The following is a 21,486-nucleotide window of genomic DNA, read 5'->3' as shown; positions in this document are numbered from 1 at the left end:
TAATGAGGACTTCCAGTCTGACACAAATCTCTGCTTTCTCATTGCTTCTCTTTCTGTTAGTCTGAAGGTTACAACTTAAAAAAAAAACTTTCATATTTCTAGGTTTGAATTTTTTTTTTTTCCTCTTTGATGAGGAAACTCAGCATGGTTAGTCTAATTATTTTCTTCCCACTGCCTCTTATTGTCAGCCAAAATAACAAGTTTGCATAGGTAGTGTTTTACACAAACTACTTGCTTTCTCAGCCCTGCCAAGCTGGTGCTTTCCAGGGGACAGCTCCAAGAGGAGGCCATGTAAGAAGTCAAGCACCCACAATTTCCACTAAGTCATTAGAGAATTACAGGTATATATTGTCTCTCAGGACTAGACCCTCTGTACACAGCTCAAAGCTTGATACTTGAAATCCTGCCAAATGCATCATTCTCTCAACCTCATTAAACACTTAATTCCTTTTATCTTGTACCCAGGATCTTACCAGGAGAAGGAAATTATGGCTAAGTACCTTTAAAGCCACACCAGAAATGTGATGTTGTTGGTAATGGAGGGACTATCTACCAACTCTGCTTTTCCAGAGAAACTAGCAGGGTGGCAGACTGTCACCACTATGACTGGTGGTGATCAGCTTCAGGAATAATGAGAGACCTATTTCTGCTAAAATCTTCAGTAAGATTCCCATTTATTTAGGAAGGGCCAGGATTTCCACAAATATGCCCACACATTTTTCTGCACATTTGCTTACATAGCAGGCACATGAATTATGATACCAAAAGCATAATAATGACTGCATATATCTATGTTAGACCCTTCCCTTGGAGTTAGTGGGCTATTTATAGAGTGAATAACCATGAGTAAGGTTCATTTCCCATAAGGCTCAGAGCAATTTGTTTTAGGTTTGGCCTAAGGTACAGAGAAGGTACAGTACAGAGTGTACTGGGATTGAGAGGGGGGTCATCTGGAACAATTTGGTCCTGAGAGTACGTGTGGTGTAGAGCTATGTAAAATGTGGTTTCCTGAGGATTACAGAGGTCAAAATTGGCAAGTGTTGTATAGGAACTTCTGAAATACATAATCAGTGCTTTTCACACATGTGGTGCAGGATAGGGCTTATACTGGGACTTCTAAGCTGCCTTTTTCCCATGGTCACAAATAAAAACTATTGTTAAAAACAAAAGATATATTTAAATTCAAGGTGCATTACTGGTTTTACTTCACATTCCCACTAACTTACATCTTAATGATCAAATAAACACCAGAGAAATGAAATCAAGACAAGTTCAAATAAAAAAATGCAATAACTGTCATTACTGTTCAGGAGGAAGTAAATTTTCTTATAAAAATAATTTATTCACTGTATTAATTTCATTTTCTAATTTTTAAAGATAACAAAAAGTAGGACAGAAAAAGAAACAGAGAACCCAGATTCCAGCCCCTGTTCCTCCTCTGCAATTTTCCTCCTATGTAATTTTGCAGTTATCAGTCAACATCATTGAAAAACTGACCTCTCTGATACTACAGGCCTCTCTCCATATAGGTATATCATACTTTTACAGAAGTATTGGAAATACAGCCCTGGCAGTTCCTCAGATAACATTGTGCTGGGAAACACATGAATACCGAAGATGAAATACACCAGACAGGGATAATTTACTAGTTTTAGTTTGGCTTATGAGTGCAAGGAGTGGTGATAGGCGTGTAAATGTCACTGTATGAATACCTGTCACAATAATTTTCTGACATGCAAGTTCTCCTCTATTCTGAAGACTGTAGAAGATGGGTGACATGATATCAGTTTTTGTTTTCTTTGGAGTTTTTTATTGCTGTACATTTTTGGGGAAGCTGAGCAGTTGTACTTCAAATGACCATGAAGAAGGAAGGTGGATGGGATGCTGTGAGCTGGTGGCAGACAAGTGTCAATGCATGTTCAGTGGAAACATAAGTGATGAGCAGTGAGGGTCCTTTCTGAACTAAGCTGTCCCACTTTTTCTGTTCTCCTGCTGACAAGACGAGTGTCAGAAACTTTCATCAAGCCTGACTTCACTCAGGGAACATCAGCAGGAAATTTAGCAAATAATTAGCAATCAGAGTTTACTGTGAACAATCGAGTTGTGGGGATATTTTTTTTCCATCTCAAGGTAGAGGGTTGATAATGAGGACTTCCAGTCTGACACAAATCTCTGCTTTCTCATTGCTTCTCTTTCTGTTAGTCTGAAGGTTACAACTTAAAAAAAAAACTTTCATATTTCTAGGTTTGAATTTTTTTTTTCCCCTCTTTGATGAGGACACTCAGCATGGTTAGTCTAATTATTTTCTTCCCACTGCCTCTTATTGTCAGCCAAAATAACAAGTTTGCATAGGTAGTGTTTTACACAAACTACTTGCTTTCTCAGCCCTGCCAAGCTGGTGCTTTCCAGGGGACAGCTCCAAGAGGAGGCCATGTAAGAAGTCAAGCACCCACAATTTCCACTAAGTCATTAGAGAATTACAGGTATATATTGTCTCTCAGGACTAGACCCTCTGTACACAGCTCAAAGCTTGATACTTGAAATCCTGCCAAATGCATCATTCTCTCAACCTCATTAAACACTTAATTCCTTTTATCTTGTACCCAGGATCTTACCAGGAGAAGGAAATTATGGCTAAGTACCTTTAAAGCCACACCAGAAATGTGATGTTGTTGGTAATGGAGGGACTATCTACCAACTCTGCTTTTCCAGAGAAACTAGCAGGGTGGCAGACTGTCACCACTATGACTGGTGGTGATCAGCTTCAGGAATAATGAGAGACCTATTTCTGCTAAAATCTTCAGTAAGATTCCCATTTATTTAGGAAGGGCCAGGATTTCCACAAATATGCCCACACATTTTTCTGCACATTTGCTTACATAGCAGGCACATGAATTATGATACCAAAAGCATAATAATGACTGCATATATCTATGTTAGACCCTTCCCTTGGAGTTAGTGGGCTATTTATAGAGTGAATAACCATGAGTAAGGTTCATTTCCCATAAGGCTCAGAGCAATTTGTTTTAGGTTTGGCCTAAGGTACAGAGAAGGTACAGTACAGAGTGTACTGGGATTGAGAGGGGGGTCATCTGGAACAATTTGGTCCTGAGAGTACGTGTGGTGTAGAGCTATGTAAAATGTGGTTTCCTGAGGATTACAGAGGTCAAAATTGGCAAGTGTTGTATAGGAACTTCTGAAATACATAATCAGTGCTTTTCACACATGTGGTGCAGGATAGGGCTTATACTGGGACTTCTAAGCTGCCTTTTTCCCATGGTCACAAATAAAAACTATTGTTAAAAACAAAAGATATATTTAAATTCAAGGTGCATTACTGGTTTTACTTCACATTCCCACTAACTTACATCTTAATGATCAAATAAACACCAGAGAAATGAAATCAAGACAAGTTCAAATAAAAAAATGCAATAACTGTCATTACTGTTCAGGAGGAAGTAAATTTTCTTATAAAAATAATTTATTCACTGTATTACATCTATTTCATTTTCTAATTTTTAAAGATAACAAAAAATAGGACAGAAAAAGAAACACAGACGAACAAGCTGACCAGACTTGCATCAGTGGAAGCCGTGGTGCATGCACTGCCTCCTGCCTCCTCCAGAAGCACCATTACCAGCTTTATATTCAGCATTTGCCTTTTCAGGTTTATTTGTATTCATATGGTGTCATTTACCTGAGGATCTCAAATGGTTTGCAAACAATTTGACCTATCATCACTCATTCAGTGCTGGAAGGCTTGCTCCCAGCTCTGATCACCCCAGCTGCCAGCCTGCAATCCACTACTTTGTAGGCTTTCGAACCAGAGCTGTCATTCTCAGCCATGGGAGGTGCTCCCTGCACACAACGCTAAAGCTCCTTCATTGCTCTCCTTCAAACCCTCCTTGAAAAGTACCTTTGCCTAGATGTCAACAACATCGAAACAAACCAGCAATTTGGCAAACGGGTATATTGCTGGAGTGCTGAGGCCACTGCCTGTTATACCAGCCACTAACACACTCCTGAACCTGCTGTACCCAACCATTGGCTCACTTCTTCTTCTTCTTGGACTATAAGATCCTTGAGATAGGGATCAATTTTTTTGGTCTGTGTCTATGAACTATTAAGTAGCTTAGGTCCAGGTACAGAACTTCAGACTCCTAGGTGCTATGACATCGCAAATATTATAGAAATAAGTAATAAATCTGACAAATGTAAATGATCCCTCTAGATGGGAGGAAATGAGAAGCCAGGCTCTTAGTTAACTTGCTGAGTACTTAATCACACAGCCTTCTAGGATACTTGAGCATACCCAATATAGCTGAAGCTGCAATTTGAGTGATAAATTATGGAGCGTATAATGGTCATTTTTAATATTCACAATGGCAGCCTGTTCACGTTCAGAAAATCACTCTCTTTACATGAGAGAGAAGTAAATGACCCCCTGGATACATGACAACTTTTTATCACTAATCTGATATATTTCCTAGGCACATACCACTGGAACATTGAGGACCAGAGGTACCATACAGTGAAGTGAATGGAAGGACTCCCATTGAATTGGAGAGAATTTGAATCAGGTCTGAAGCCAATTAAGAAAACTACACATTGCTTGATCAGCACAGCATTTATGTTGCTTCCAGTGTATGTCCATATTCATTAATTTTTAAATGGAAACGCTTTTAAATTGGTGCTTTAGCACCAAAACACTTACCATCGGCTTTTCATTTCGGTGATATTCCTATTAAGAGCAATGTCTGTTATTTGGAAAGGTAATATGGAAAGAAATCACACAGTTTGCATTAACAGAGCCATCGTGAGCTGGTAAACTACCAACAGATGCCTTAATGAGACAATGGTGTGAATTCTGCGTGCAACTATGTATTCAGCCTATTTGTTATTGACTTTTTATGATACCTTGCATGTATTTAAAAGAATTCATCCAGTGCACTTACTCCTCCTCTTGTTTAGTATCATGCTCTTGCATGTTTTCAGGCATTTTCTTTCCTTGACACACTAGCCTTCCATGACAGAGGAAGGCTGTCTTCCTCTTCCCTAATTCATGGTTCACAGCAGACAGATGAAATTTTTAATGAAGAATATGTATTATTTTGCTAGTCAGGTTGACCTGAGTAGCTAAAAGAGCAGAGATGCAGAATCTAACTTATGTCATTAAGCATTTGAAAGGTATTAATCATTACTAAAAGGTAATTACTTCTATCTTGTATCTTTAAATGCCAGTATGCGATGGCCCATATGAGCCCCAAACTTGCTCACGCTGATATCCAGAATAACTAGGACTCTGAGTGTCCAGGCAGTCATCTAGGAAATGGGAATCCTGCCTTCTATTTTTATTTAAAACCTTGTTCTACTGGAACCAAAATGAAAATCCCCATTGGTCATAGCTTTACTTTCACATATCTTGTACTTATTTCTCACCCTATTCATTAGCTTGTTTAGAACCTGAAGTCAATGGGAATTTCAACAGTGACTTCAGTAGGAGCAGTGTCAGATCATTAAACCTCAGTGCGTTTGAAAGTATCTTTTAAAAGCCATCCAGAAGGGAGCCATGGGAGAGAAACTAAGTGAAGTGATTTTACCTTACTTCAAAGCTCAGGAGGAAAAAAAAAAAAAAGAAAGAAAACCTGCTCTTTTTCTTCTTTAAATACAGCATCATGTACAGCCTGAAGGAAATAATTTAGGAAGTCAGAGAACTGAAATCCTGCCCTGTGATTGTGTTCTGTATGATATCAATGCCAGGTCTAATCAATGGCACGCTTACAGCAGCACCATTACCTGTTTAATTAATTTGGTGATGCCTGGTACTCTCTAAATCTGACTTGTTTTCTTCCAGTCCAGATTTCCTGAAAATCTTTTACTCACTGTTTTTACTTAAATCATTCTTGCTGCCTATAACTGTACCCATTTTCTTCTAGCATGGTACCAGCTTGTATAGCCATCCCAATCTTTTTCCCTTAGTCCTTTGCACCTCCTACTTCCTGCTGCTCTTCCACACACCATAATCATTATTAATCATCTCCCTTCAGCCAGCTTTTGTTCTAATGATAGCTTTGTTATCATATATACTTAAACTGTCCCTGATCATATATAATTCCCCATACCGTTTTCATCTTCTGTAGAGTTTTTCTCTCCCTATGTAGCGGTTCCAAGAGCCCTTGCCTCTATCTGTCGCTTCTGCCTGCGGGGAAGGGTTGATGCCCTTCATGCAGCCGGAGACCTCAATGTATTTTCCTGCTGTCTGAACCACCCAGCTTTGTAAGGAATATAGAAGTTCTGTTGAAACAATCTTCCTGCAAAGTGCTTTACGTGCCAGAGGCTGAGCAGCAACTTTGTCGGTCAGAGCTCATCTGACATGGGCAGGGCTAGAGAGGGAGTTAAGCTTTAGTCTGACCTTGCAGTATTTGGGATCTCCTGGGAGAAAGGAACACCTCTTGCTGCCGGTGTTCACCAGTTTCCTATTGAATGGACTCATTGGTTTCCCGTTGCATGTCCAAAGGGAAGAGAGGAAGGCAAAAACATACAATTGTTTCCGCCTGTTCTCACTTAGCAGTAACACTGCCGTGGGCCTGGAGACTGCAGGCAGTCTGCCAGATTTCTAGCTTGATTTCCCTTCTGCCCTGTGCTGCAGATTTATTTATGCAAGTGCTTTTTCAAGCAGCAGCCCATCACCTTTAAGTGCTTCCTTGATCACCCGCTGATTTCTCCAGCCTGTCTTTTCTCAACAGTTAGGGCAGCATTAGACGTGTGAGTGATTTATAAAGAAAGGAAATGTTAATGAAGAGACAAATACAGATGGAGGTATTGGGCCTATTTTCTCCCTTCCCAAACCAAAGGTCAAGCATACATTATCAGTCTGAATAACCTTCAGATAAAGAAAACTACTAGATGGGAAAACAAAAAATAATGCCTTTAAAATACTGCCTTGACATTGCCTTGCAAAATGGTGACTAATTTAATAGGCCTAAAGTTACTTCTGAATTTCTGTGTCATACCTGAAGGAAAAAGTCCTAATTCCTCAGAACCAGCTGAGGGCTTGTGAGTCTGAAAGAATTTACTGCCTATGAGAAAAATTTCTACAAATTATAATGGTTGGCCTAATAAAACTTTACCTCTTCTTATATACCTTGCCTAACACTCCACATATATGCAGCAGTGGTTACAGAAAGGTATATGGGTGTACAGAGGTGTGTATAAAAGGTATACCAGCTCAGAAAGCCTGCAAAATGCTATTTTCTTTACAAAACTCTGCAGAGTTTTGCAATGGGAGCCATTGGTAAGAAACGACCTGTTGGGGTAGGTGCATCACTGTAATCAGCTATGGCTTAATATTATGGTGATCAATGTTACCCAAATGTTGGGATCTTGTCTGGATGCAAACCGGGAGACTCCGTATTTCTTATTACACTACAGATTTCTCATCAGAAGCACCTACCTGTGAATGCAAGACGTCAGCCCGCCAGATCTGGGCCTGGGACACTGCCTCCTGCTAAGTTGGTAGTATTAAATATTAGTTGGTTTGCTTTTGCTGTTGAATAGCCATTAGTCCTGTTCATCTTGCACTTCCTCTGCTGACACGTACCAGGAATAACCCCTGTGAGAGGCATTTCTAGCTGGTTCAAAAGCTGGATTAAAACAAGTTATAAGCATTTATGGAACTTAAAATAGGACCTTCCTTTGGATTTATGAAATAACATAATTGTCCTCCGAGAATCCACTTTCCTAAGAGCAATCATGGAGTTTGAGTCACTGACAGAAAGAAAACACCACACAGGTGTGACACAACAGCAACAATATTTCTAGATGATTGATAAGAAAAGCACTTCCCGGAGGTAATTTTGGCATGTGCCCGTTAATTCTCTTCTCCAGCTGCCACTATGACTCATAAAGCTGCCAGCAAGAAGGGACCTCAAGTGGCCACCTACTCCCTCCTCAGAAACAGGCTTAAGCTTACACTTTGACCAGACTAAACAAAGTGTTCATGGCCTGCTTTTACATCCTCCCACTGAAGGGGTTTTTCTTAGCAGCCTCTTCAGTTTTATTCTCACATCCAACTTAAATCTTCGTTGCTGCCAAATTACTCAACATGCATAGCAGGCAGTTGTTCTCTCTTTGTAATAACTTTCTACTTATTCAAAGACTGTTATGTTGTCCCACATTTATCCTGCTTTTTCTGATCTGTACGAACCAAATTCTTTGAACGCATTCACAGGCCATGTTGATTGATTGTCTGCTAATTTTATTGTTCTTTTCTGGGCTTTCTATCAACTGCTTTTTTTAAATGGGCACATTATTCCAGGCAACAATTTCTCAGGACAAATGGACGAGAATGTATGTCTCCTCTGTCTTCTGTATGACAAACTTACAATAACAGTCCCATAATTACAATGTCCAATATGTAAATGTTGCTCTTCCACACTGCTTTCCCAATCTCTGTCTTAAGAAATGTCTTTCAGTTTAATCCTAGAATAAAACAAAATCTTCACTTGCACCCAGCAGGCCTATTTTCAAGTCTGTTAGGAAACTCCAGTTAGGTCTTTGTTACACTTACAGTCTTTGTGAAAATTACAGTAATTCTCAAAATGTCATGGGAGAAATTCTGTGTTGTAGGATTTTAGAAAAAGCTCTTTCTATTACCATTCTTTGACTTGTCCAACAAAAGGCAAGGATACTGGACTCTTTGTCATCAAGGGCAGCAGATCTCATCCGATGATGAACACATGGCTTATAAAGTCAATATTGGTAGCTCTCAGGGCACAATCAGTGTCACCGAGAAGGTGAACATCCATGTGTTTAAGGACCAGATATGAAGGAAGGCACATAGTGAGCAATGATGGTCAGTAAGAGATGTGACATGCAAAAGCCAGTGTAAGTTGCCAGCCCTCTTCTAGTCCTCCAAGAGAGAAGGATTTGTGTGCAAAGTGTTGCATATCCTTCTCTGTTCTCCACTGGAAGAGGAAACTGATGCAGAGTAGCAGGATTTTTCTTAAGGTAACTGAGTTTCTTCACCAAGAGAGACTGTCAGATGACACTCATGCAGTTTCAGTCAGAATACCAAAGGAGCAGTCCTGCTCGAGGTTTTGGCTTGAGTTAAAGAGGTTGAGTCAAAGACTAAGACAAAGAACAAACTATCCTGAGACTGGTTTTGTGTTTCAGCCCTTATAAAAAAAGCCAACAGCCTAACATTTCCTCAAAGATGAAGAGTGTCTGCACACAGGAAAAATACTCTTGGGAAGGTGGATGCAATGGCACCACCTCTTACCTGTTTCTATCGTGACCCAGAAGTCAGGATTCTTCCCTGGATCAGCTCCACAAAAAGCAGGTACCAAGGAAGAGACCAATTTTCCACCATATCTATCCAATTTGAGGCAAGGCCATGAGCTTTTAGCTGAAGTACTTTAATTGCTTCCTAAGTGTGACCTCAGGATCTGGTTAGATGCCATATTGCCTGCTACAGACAAGCCTTTTGAAGTGCTTGTTTTTCTCTATCTGGACAGGCAATGAAAGTTACTGTTTTGTTGAAACTGTAATGAGGATGGAATTGTCTTCTGAGAGGCTTTTGTTGAGTAGAAGCTATAGATTCCCACTTTCCTTTTATTCTGCAGCAAACTCATTACTGTGGCATTGGCCACAAAGCAATGTGTTATCTCTTTCATCCTACTCTTTGTCTCATTAAGACAAAGCCCCATCTCTTTGCTATTATTTCTTCTTTTTGGTCTATGTAATTAATACCCAGGCCTTTGCAATGTCCTGTTTCTCAGAGCATATTGGAAATCAACAGCCAGATCCACAATCTTGGGCAGAAATCCAGGTCCCATCATCCACCACCAGGCCCAAAAGAAACTTTGTTTGCTAGCTTCACCCTAGGCTATGTTCATCATTGCTTCCTGCTGTTCAGTCACTTGATTCTGTTTTTTCCTGACTTTCTTTCTCGAACAGTGCCCAGCCTCCTGCACCACATGTTGCTCTGGCTCTGACAAGCCCTAACTCATACGTCTCAGACTTGCTATTGACTCTAAAGATTTCCAGCTCTGTCTTTGTAGAGGGTCACTTTTTTCTACTTAGCCGGTAAGAAATATGCTTAGAAAACCTATTAGGTTTAATGAGCTCTGTCATTATCTATAGGCCAAAGACTTACCCTGTAGTAACTTTTCCATATCTGAACAAGCTTCAGATGGTGCCAGAGACTTGTCTACCTGACAGCAATATTTGAGGAAGGCAAGAAGGAAGCCACAAGTAGAGGGAATAAAATGAGTAACTATCAACATTTAAAATTATTTGGGGTACTTAGAACCCTGCTTGGAAAATATAGGGTTATTTTATATTCCACATGTTAATAATTTATGATTTACTATGATCAGTATTCATATTAACTTATAAAAATCAAACCTGTGCTAACCAGCATGTTTTAAAATACATGCAATCTCCCTACCCAAAGGAGTGTACCTAAGATCCATGCAAGGTAAATTTCATGTGAAAAGAAGGCCAGACTAGGCCAGAAGTTTACAATTTGAAAGAAACAGTATTTCACACTGGCAATGAATCTGTTTTTCCAAGTTCCTTGTAAGCAATACAAACAGCGTTAATCAAATATGTTTGATTAAATAGCAAAGAAATTGAGTATTCCCTTCTTAAAAGGGCCTTGAGAAATGTTGTATACATGGTAGGGGGTGGGTTTTTCCACATTTTTTAAGGTGTTAAAAACAAGGACAGACAGTCAGGCAGATTTAAACTCACCTTGATAAAAGGGTGCAAGTACATAAATCAAACATTTTATGTGAACCAAAAAGCTTCTCCTTCACAATGAGATGCTGTGCAGTTTGGCACTGTAGGAGAAATTACACAAACCATTGCCCATAGAAAACACGGCATAATGAATAAAATTTGTCTGGAATTATTTATTTTTAGTAGTTTATTTTATCCCCTCTATCTTGCAAGGCCTGGGAATTGTTCTTGATGAGAGCTTTTTGAGTGTCTGAGTCTCAAATTAAAACAACACATTAATTTCTTCCATACAGTATAGAGGTAGGAAGATTAGAGTGGAGTGCTTAGAAATGCACTGGATTCCACATTTTCCACTAATGGGACCACTAGTGTGTACCACTTTAATTTACTGCCTTAAAATATATCCATAAGATACAGTATTCTTGGGTGCATGATGGCTGAATAAAATTTAATAGATACACAAGTGGCAGAGCAGAACTAATCCTTTCCAAGGTACCAGCTCTGTCATAAACTGTATTTATTTTGGAATCTGATTAAAAACATGTCTTGCAGCATTAGCAAGACCTTAGAGAGAGTGAAATCAAATGTAGTGTGGGCCATAAGAGATTTCAAATGGCCAGAGCATCTATAATTGGACTAATTTTTTTTCTCCTTATTGAGGAAGGATTCTTTTTTTTTTCCTTTTGTATCAGAGCCTGTTATCCCTTTAATACCTTTTTAGAGCCAAGCCTTCCTGTCTGTGGGTAACAAAGAAGAAGCCATCCTCCTGAGTGTGTCTGTGCTGGGCTTTACATACCAGAGATGATGATGATGAGTGACCTTCAGTCCAAAATGCCTGCACACCTTAATAGATGATTGTGCCAGTGCAGCTTGTTTGTGTGCTCTTAGCCCATGCCAAGTGCCACATCAAACTTAGCTCTTAGTGAAAGGGGATTTAAGAAACATGTGCCATGAGCTAAGAACCTACCTGTGAAGAGTTACTGGAGCTAATGAGGGGTAAAGATGATGACAAAAAAACAAAGTAAATTCATTATTCATTTGAGCCCTTAGTCTAGCTACAATGCTCCAGTCTTTTGCCAATCCGATGGACTGAGTGGAGACTCAGACGGAGATCTGCACTCTCCAGATTCCCTCCCAGATAGGTTACAATAAATCACTAAATATCCTCTTGCTATTTCACTATTTTTCTGCATATCAGACTACATTAGGGAACTATCTCATAACGGGGAAGAGGACAGGGAAAGTAGTGCAAGCCACTTGTATTTGCTTTTGAATGCAAAATATTTGCCAGTATCTAGGGGTGGTACTCCAAGCTTTGGTTACATCAAGCTGAAACTCTTGGGTGAAAACACTGTCTAAAATTGGTAAGGATAAGAAAAGCCACAGAGACAAATTTAATGAAGAGTCTGTATTGAATTGGTGCTCATACATTGCATACTGTGATATAGTGGAAGAGAACCAAGCTAGCTCTAAACTTATCTTGAATACGGCAAGCAGTCCAGCTAATGTAGTTCAGGCTAAATTCCCCTACTACCATGCCTAAATAGGCCATATGGGATATTTCCTTAGATATTTGCTTCATTTCCTTCCCTCCCACACCTTGCAGAAGAACTCAGAAGAAAGGCTGAGAGCATCTTTCTGACAACAGATACAGGAAGGTGACTATAGGGGCCAGCAGAAAGCTTATTCCTGCACAAGAGGCCCAAGCAAATCTGCTTCTGTAATTTCAGTCGCTGTTTTCTTCAACATGTCCTTTGGTATCACTGCAAGTCTAAACACACAAAGTAAGTGTTCTGATGTTCTGTAACAGAGAACTACAGAATGCTGAGATTTTTTCCTGTTCTTTTTTCTTGGAAGAAATCTCTTTTTCAGTAAAAGCAGATCTTTTGTATGTGAAAACATCTATTATTTCAAGAACTTGAAATCCTGTCTGCAGAAAAGACATTTCAATTGATACTTTTTATCAGATAAGGTATTTAGGAAGTAGAAGATTACACCCAGAGTATAAAATGGGGCCAGACCTTAGGCTGAGACTGTGTCCTGACTGTAGGCACTGACAAGGTTACACAAGCAGAGGGTTTAAAGCAAGAAGATCTGTAAGTAGCTTGTAAATCGAGCATCTAAAAGAGCTCAGACAAAACCTTCATGCTTCCTTAAAAGAGATGCAAAAGTCAGATGGAAGTCTAAGGAAAAGCAGGAGGGTTTGCTCCCTTACAGCACCCACCATCCCAGGGAAGGTGCCCTGCAATCATAAAGATTTACATCCCTCTTTTGAAGCTTGCAATTCCTGTTCATCCCCTTTCTGGGAGAGAGAGGTTGAGCTCTGATGAGGTTTACTCCCTGTTTGGCAACACGCACTGATTCAGAGACAGAAACCTGCTGTAAGTTTCTCTCAAATATTTAACTTCCATTTCTCTGAGGAAACTTACTTACAATGAATCTAAATGAAATTGCACCTCCAATGTAGATTACTTTTATATCCATCCCTCCAACATCCCCCACCTCCCATAGCATAAGAGGGCAGAGCAGGAATGTAGGATCCTGAGCCAGGTCTGCCTTACATATCTCAGTTTCATGTTTTTAAGAAGATTTATGGACCTAGGAGCAATCAAACTCTTCAGGGAGCTTCTACCCATGTCTCACAGGCACTGAAATGCTTTATCTTCATCTGGTCTTTCCTACTTACCTCGCCTAAGTGTGTGGCAGCAATAGAGAACCATATGGGGGAACAGCCAATTTTTACATCAAAATCTTCATTATCAGAACAGGAAGTCTTCACTCCCTCTCCGCGTGGTAGAGAAGTAATCTGTCCCCTTACCCACCACCCTGTCAGACACTGCTTCTTTGTGCTTAATATACTGCATACATTGAGTAGGACATTCTAATTTCAGCTTCAGCGGTAGAAAAGAAGAGGAGTTCCTGCCCATAAAAACCACATGCAATAGCTTGCCGAACTCTTAGAGGGAAACCAGTCAGACAGCAAGACGCAATAATAAGTTTCCCTCAAAATATATCTGATTACGTAACGGATTGCTGTATTAAAAATTAAATAAGGCTTGAAATATACAGCAATTTGCAGGCACTAGGGAGTGTGCCTAATAAAGAGAGTGCATTAGCTGCTTCTGCTTTTTGAAATCCAGTCTATAAATACTGTAACATCTTCCTATTTATTTCAGTGTGGGAGGACCAGACTTTGTGAACCTGCTTGTTAAAATCAGCACTGAGTTCAGTTTGACTGACACTTTTTTAGCTATACCTCGGTATTAATATTGGTCTAATCAGCATCTGACGATTGCCGTTCAGGTCCCTGGGGACGCTATACCTTGTGCATGCTCTAAACGCAGGGTGACTGTGGAACTCAATCCTTCCAGGAAAAGTAACGGGACCTGAGCAGGATCCTAACCTCTCCCAGGGGCCACACAGCAATTCATGGGACTCAATAGCATTATACCAATTTGGCAGTGGTTATGCTAATGCCTGTGTTAACCCCCCCAAGCACAGTCAATGCAAATCAGATATTTCTCAGAGTTAGACGGAGCTGCTTTCCAATGGGAGTTGGGAACACAAAGGCACTTCAGAAAGATCCCGCTCGGTATCACCATCTGCATCTTACAGTTCCCAAACACACTTAAAAATCAGGCTCTTGGGGCACAGTTCTCACTGAAAGCCATACATTGACATTAGGTGAGATATAAATTCCCAAGGGCCTGACTCACAGAAGGCCCTACATGCTCACTTTTCATGGAATAATTATTCATCGGCAAGGAGAGGAGTCAATAGATAAGTTAGCAGGGGACTGACCTTCAGGGTGAAGTTCCAGTCCTCTTCCCAGTAGCTGTTCAAGTATTTTACACAAAGGAGAACAGCCTTACCAAGGAAGACAGATCTTCTTGGTTCATGTCTAAGCCTGGGAGCTGGGATGCCCGCTAAGGATGTGGGCATCCACTTCCCTCCAGGAGCAGAAGGCTTTGACCCAAGAGCGGGCTTTACCCACGAAGCCACTGGTTAAAAGGAGGCATTGCCGCAGGCGGTGTCCTGCAGGGACCTCTGCCTGCGCTGGCGGTGCAGATGCCCCACAACAGCAGTCAGAAAGAGTGTAAGCTCAGACGAACGGTTTGCACTAAACAGGCACAGAGGATGGCCTGAGGATCACGGAGGGACCAACATTCTCACACCTAGCTACTGTAGGACTGGGTCAAAAATTTTTAGGGCACTGTCACGTCATTCTGGGGGTGTGCTTCCATGGCATTGCTCCTCTCCAACCATGCAGAAAGTTGTCAGTCCACCACTTTTCAGGGATGCTTTGCCCTTTTGTTTTTGTAAAGCTGCATGGGAAGTGGTAGGTAAATGAATGTGTCTCAGAGAAGTTAAATGAAACTACTGTGCATTGGGTTTGTGCAGTTTCCTTCCTGTCACATTCAAACCCATCAGCAGCCCAGTCCAAGCACACACTGGGCTAGGTTAGCGAGCTCATCAGGCATGCTATCCTCGCCTTCTGACTTCCTCTTGGAAATAAAAACGGTGGCCCTAATGAGAATTAATTAGGGCTGGGGGTGGAGAGAGGGGATCCATCGTGTTTTTGTTTGTATTGTTTGTTTTCTGTGAACCCATGGAGGGGAAAAAAAAATCATATTACTTCTCCAAGCAATATAGTAAACGTAATAAAAAATGAACACATGGTAATTAGCTTCTCCATTAAGTATACCAAGCATAGACAATAGCAATCGTGCAGTGCTGATTACAGACATTATCCTTGCCTGGATTTTTTTTTTTCCACCATTCAATCAACACTGCTAAATAGAAACTTCAGTGTTCAATATTATAAGACACTAGCTGGCAGTTATACAAAGATGCCTTACACAATGTCATCTGGCTGCTTGCCTGATTCTCATATTACCTTCCTGTCTTGCCTTATACACTAATACGCATGGCTGATTAGAAGAAAAATGCAGAAGCTGCTTCCTTCTCTTCTTGCTTTTTTCTCCAGCTTCATGCCTTGAGGGAAAAAAGGAATCAGATTTGCTAATTTTACCAGCAGCGCTTAACCTGGGAACAGAACAATTCCCTTTAAATTCCACATTAGTTATAATTCATACACAAACACTGCCTTGCACCAGACTAATTGGGCAGTGTTTGATTCCACTCTGAGAGAAATGTTGATTACTGTTGTTGTACAGAAGTCCTCTAGTAGCCTCAGTAAAGAGAGTCTCGGAGTTCAAAATAAACATTTCTGGGGATTGTACAGTATCCAGGGGTCAGATGTCTGGAAACAGGATTTCAGACTGAAAATCCCAGAAGTTCAAATGACTCTGGAAAACGTCTAGGAACTCCTTAAGTGACTGCTTTCGGGTGGATTTGCTGATATCAGCAGACCCCTTGGGCAGTCACAGTACAGTTTATGCCAGTTTCTTCAGGAGGATAAGCTTTCTCGCAGGAGGAATATTTTTCAGACGTCGAAAAAATGTCTTTTTCTGTATTCTTGTTTACACGTATCTGTTTTACTCTGATTTCTTATGGCGAAGCTGTACCAAGGCAGGTGGTGTACATCCAGGTTTCTCTGACAAGCCTTCATTTTTCCCCGGATATTTTAGCCAGGTTGAATCTGAAGTCTGGTCAGGTGTCCAGGATTTCCAGATGTCTAGCAGCTACATCAGAGATACTTCTATGTATCTGAACATCCTGGGTCACTGAGCATACATATGGACACACTTTACAGCAGAATAATCAGTGCCAAGGATGCCTCAGACAGATGTCCAGGTGCAAGTCATCTTCACAGCAAACATATCACAGGTCCAATAATTCCTGGTGATAGCACACTCTCAGTGAACCTTCCAGGAAAAGCATGGGGAAAAATGTGGGACCTTTATGTTAGGGGTAGGAATCTTTTGACATTCTTAATTGATATAGCTATGCGTAGGTATAGATCAAAGTCTACAGGCTGAAATCTTACTTTGCAACTTAGCAATGAGTGCTGGAAACAGACTGGCTTGTGAAAATGTGGGTCAAGTGACCCGAGCGCATGTAGGGCAGCTGGCCCTGTGCTGGACAGGATCTCTTCTATGAGGATTGGAGACTAAACACTGCAAACAGTCAGCAACAGAAAGCTTGAAAAATAATTTTCCCTATTTATTTCATCACCACAACAAATATGCCTAGAATTAGTCTACGAACTTAAGGATGGACCTTTAAATTAACACGTGTGTATATATATATGTGCATAAATAAAAATTTGTATACGAATCTATATTGGTATACATTAAAATATGTGTGTGTTGCACAGATGGGAGAAACTTTAGGCCACCTACAAACCTTCTCCCTTTCTAGCTTTGTGATTGACTTGACACAAGAGATATGAACAGCTGCAGTTAGGCCCTCTAATCAAAGGTGGTGGCAGCAGCTCACAGCCCAACAGTATCACACATCTCTGAAGAATATTTTAAACATCAGAAAACCTTTGTTGAGTGTTTATGATTAAAACTCAGTTAAGCAAGTTTGTTTTGGCAGAAACATGTTCCTTCGATAAGTTGCCCGCCATTCAAAGTGTACACAGAGTGCAGTTTCACTGCTGTTGCTCTTCACACGTTATGATTGGCAAATAAAAAAAAGGAAAAAGGCAAGTCAAATGCTGCATTTAAAAATACATTTTAAACCCTGTCCAAATTATACACCCTTTTTTTATACCTACCTTGCACTTCAGAGGGTGACACAAAACCCTGCACAGTTGGCAGCGTCTGGACTTGTTTTGTTCCTGTGAGCCAAGCAATAAGCAGGATCTCAAAAAACCCGCCTGCCTCCTACTATTAGAAGACAAACAGCTCAGTGCTTAGATAAAGAGAGCTTTAAGGGATGCCAATCTGCTTGTGTCAGTCACCAACTGCTGGTTGTTTTCTTAACAAGAGATTGAAGGTAGGCCGGGAAAAGGAAAACTCATTATAAAAAATGAGGTTCACACTATGGTTATGAAGTGTGTCTTTTTACTAATCTCCTCTCACTTCCCTCAGCAGCTCCACTTCTTGCAATGACTGCAGCACTGATCATCAGTTCAGTCTGGTCCTCCATGCAGGTCATTTTAAAAATTTGGAGAGTATATATTAAATACCAGGCCGCTTAACTAGATGACCTCTTGACCCAGCAAGTGAAAAGCTACTGATGTCACGTAAGAATGCTTCAGACCTCAAACCCAGCCCCATTCCACTGGAGATGATGATCAAATACCCAGCTTTGATTATGGTGTATGAATGCACGAGAGTATTCCTGCAGAGGAAATATCTGGTGCTAAAGTGTTCTTCAATGCAGAAAAAAACATCAGTGCCTGTGGTGAAAAGCTAAAGTGAGAAAATTCAAAATTTTTGCTTTTTTAAAAGCAAAAAATATAACAAACTATTAGGGAAATTCATACATTATCTCCCTATGTGTGTCTTCAAATCAAAGCTGGATACTGTTATGGAACATGTCTATTAGCAAAACACAAGTTACTGGTCTCAGAGAAGAGGTAACTGAGTAATATTTTGTGATGTGTGTCTTACAGGAACTGCCATGAAATGATTCTTCCTGTCTAGAAAGATTGGATTCTGTATCTGATTCAGAAACCCAGAAATAAAAATATATGTATGCGTGTGTAGAGCATGAATAAATAAACTCATATGTTCACAGAGACTGTGGTCTGAGCAGCATTTCTGTCCCCTGGGCCTTCAGCATGGGTCAGAACCGTTTCCAGCAGAGACCTTGCACTCGGTTCCTCCTGGCTTCTCCAACACCATCACTGCTCACATCTTCTTGCATGTAGGCACCTACAAGGTTAGAGAGTAAAACATCCCTCATACATCACCAACCTTTCAAAAAATATTTTAAATAAATGTATTTTGAAGGTCAGCTCTCACATCTATCAAGTTCCATAGGCAGCTGAGTTTATGGCACCCTGTCCAGCGTCCAGCTTTTGATGCTGCTGAATAAGCAGTTACTGTTCCAGCTATCTACATGACTTAGTATGACTTAGATGTCTTGTAGGTACTTGCTTTAGAGTCTTAGGCTTTAGTTCTTTCAATTTAACAGGAAAAGAAAGAGAAAAAAAGAAGAAAAGGAAATGAAATTTTCTCCTAACTAGATCTTTCTGTGACCTCGAACGATTTTTAATTGTGCTTTCCTGTGCAAATCTTTGCATTAGCTAATACTTAGAGCAAATTTCTTCAAAAGGCATTTTAAATGTGCATCAGTATTTACTTCAATAATGCATTTTGAAGCTTCCTGCAGTCTTTTCATGGTGAAATATCCTGCTGTTGTACATCTTACAGTAATCTTATTAAGAGATTTGCACCTCAATTTCTTAAGTCAACACATGGCATAATATGACATCAAATTACATCTGACCTTCTCTGTTCCCTCAAAACCACACTTCGACATAGAGATATGTGCATTTTACAGTAGATATCTTTTACATTAAAATGTGGTCACAAGAAGCCAAATGTTGCCAGTATTACCTGTATTATCTGCAGAGCAGCTGGTAAATGCATGAATACCCAGATTGTTACAGTCATTTTTCATCTCCCTATTTTCAAGCTAAAATAATGTTATGGCTTATAAGCTACAACCAAATAAGGCAATGAACTCAAATAATACTCAGGGGGGGTGACAGAAAGGATATCTTGGCACAAATTAAGCACAGTCATTTAGGATCTGTAATAAAATCTGGCATTTTGCCAGTTTGCCAGCCATTAAATTAAGGGTCATTTGAGCCCCGATCAAGATTTTTTTGGTTTGTTTTAAAGAAATAACGAACTACTTTGAATTCTTGAGCTTAAATCATTAGAAGACACTTGTCTGTTAAAAGATGTATTTTCGTACTAAGCTGGCATGGGTACTTCACGCTGACAGACTGTTTTCACACTGTGAAGCAGATTCTTCTGGACAAAGTTTAGCACAAGGCTCTAATGTATCAGACAGACAAAAATGCAGTGAGGTAATGCCATGGGATAACACTGAAATATTAGTGAGGAGGAAAGCTAAGTGCTGGCAGCCTCAGTATATCAGGCTGGGGTTTTATGAACATCTGGGTGGACTGAAGGGCTCACCAGTGCCAGCAGGCAAAGCATCGCCCTTTCTTTCCCCTGCCACATAATTCTTCCTCTCCTGACATGGAAAAGAAAAGCACTATGAGCCATTTTTACACCTGTCCTTTAAAGAGTGGGACGGTTTTTGTCCTGTGCCCTGTGCTTTGGGTTGGTGGATCAGAGGCTGTCCCAGCTGTGAGCACAGCTGCCTGACTTTTCCCCCACCTAGACCCAGACTTCGGTTACACCAGCAAAGGGGCCATCCCCCATGCTCTGAACATAGGCGACTGGTGGGAGAAGGGACATAAGGACAGTAATTCTAGCTCTGTGCCAGGCAGGAACTTCACTCCAAGGGAAATGGAGTAAACACAACATTTATAACAGGGAGATGCAGTGCTACAGCTGGTAACAATAAAAGAGGCTTCACCGTATGAAAAGATCAAGTTTTACATCTGTATCATCTAAATCAGGTTGGTTTAAATGCTAATGCCTTCAGTTCTGCAACACATTTTCCCCTTAGTTTAATATTGCCTTCGTAGTGTGACCTTCAGCTTTTTTCACAAAAACCCTTTCTCCATTCTTTTGGTGAGAGAAAACTAAGAATAAAGCTCCTGTGTAGGAGGAACTGTGGTATGAATAAACTTGTTCAGAATGTAGTACTGAATTTTGCCCAGTTTCCATGAATTTCTCAGTGTATTTTGTATATAGGCCCAGAGTTTTGTGTGTATTTTAATTACATCTCAGTATATAGAGTGCTGGCTCCCATTGTTAATGTTGTCAGTGCCATAAAGTCAATGGTAGGCAACACAAGACTGAAGGAAATTTACCTCAATTTTGTTTTTTCTAATTTATATATAACCCACTGGATCCCTTGCCATAAATCTTATGGCCTGAAATACTAAAAGAAAGAAACTATCACAAATATGGTAAATTATTCATTTGAGTAATAGGTTTGATTTTATTTAATCAACTTTCCCTCTCAGATAGCTTATTTCTAAGAATTTTTTTTGCATAATTGAATAAGGCCAAAGAAAAGAATGGTGAATTGCACAGTTGATTTTATTTTGTTATGCCATTTCTTACTTCTTTTCCAACTAACCTACACAGATTCTTTCCTTTTTTATTTATTTTTATATTTTATTTTTTATATTTATGCCTTTGGGTTCAGGTGTTACATTTACCCTGTGGCGCGCAGCACCCACAGCACCTAACATATCAGGGTGCTGACCTAGTGAGTATGCCTTGTAATTTAACCACTTGTTGTGGTTATTGTTTATTAAGGAACAAATGCTCGTCAGCAATTATATTAATTTGATTTTTTTTTTTCAGTTGTTGTATAATTTATTCATGAGTAATGATTTTCATTACCCTGGTCACCACTCCACTGAGACATTAACAGACATTTTTCCTTTAAGAGTATAGTTTCATAAGCAATCAACTGTTAATACATGAAGTAGAGGAAATGTAGTCAAGAGAACAGAAGCTCCTGTATGGCTGGCAGCTATAGATATACCTTTGAAAGTGAATTTGCAGTTGGACTAGATAATCCATGCAGTTTGCTGTAGCCCCAGGCCCAGCATTTCATGTAAATCATCGTGCTTACTCAGCATTTGCAATAAAGCACACATGCACGCGGGGTTTCAGCAGAAATGTGCCAAGGAGCTCGCTGAACCAGGAGATGTCAAACTGGATTCGG

The sequence above is a fragment of the Aptenodytes forsteri genome, unplaced genomic scaffold (assembly GCF_000699145.1).
Source record: "Aptenodytes forsteri isolate BGI_AS27 unplaced genomic scaffold, ASM69914v1 Scaffold242, whole genome shotgun sequence".
Lineage (NCBI taxonomy): Eukaryota > Metazoa > Chordata > Aves > Sphenisciformes > Spheniscidae > Aptenodytes > Aptenodytes forsteri.
This window is presented reverse-complemented; position numbering follows the sequence as displayed.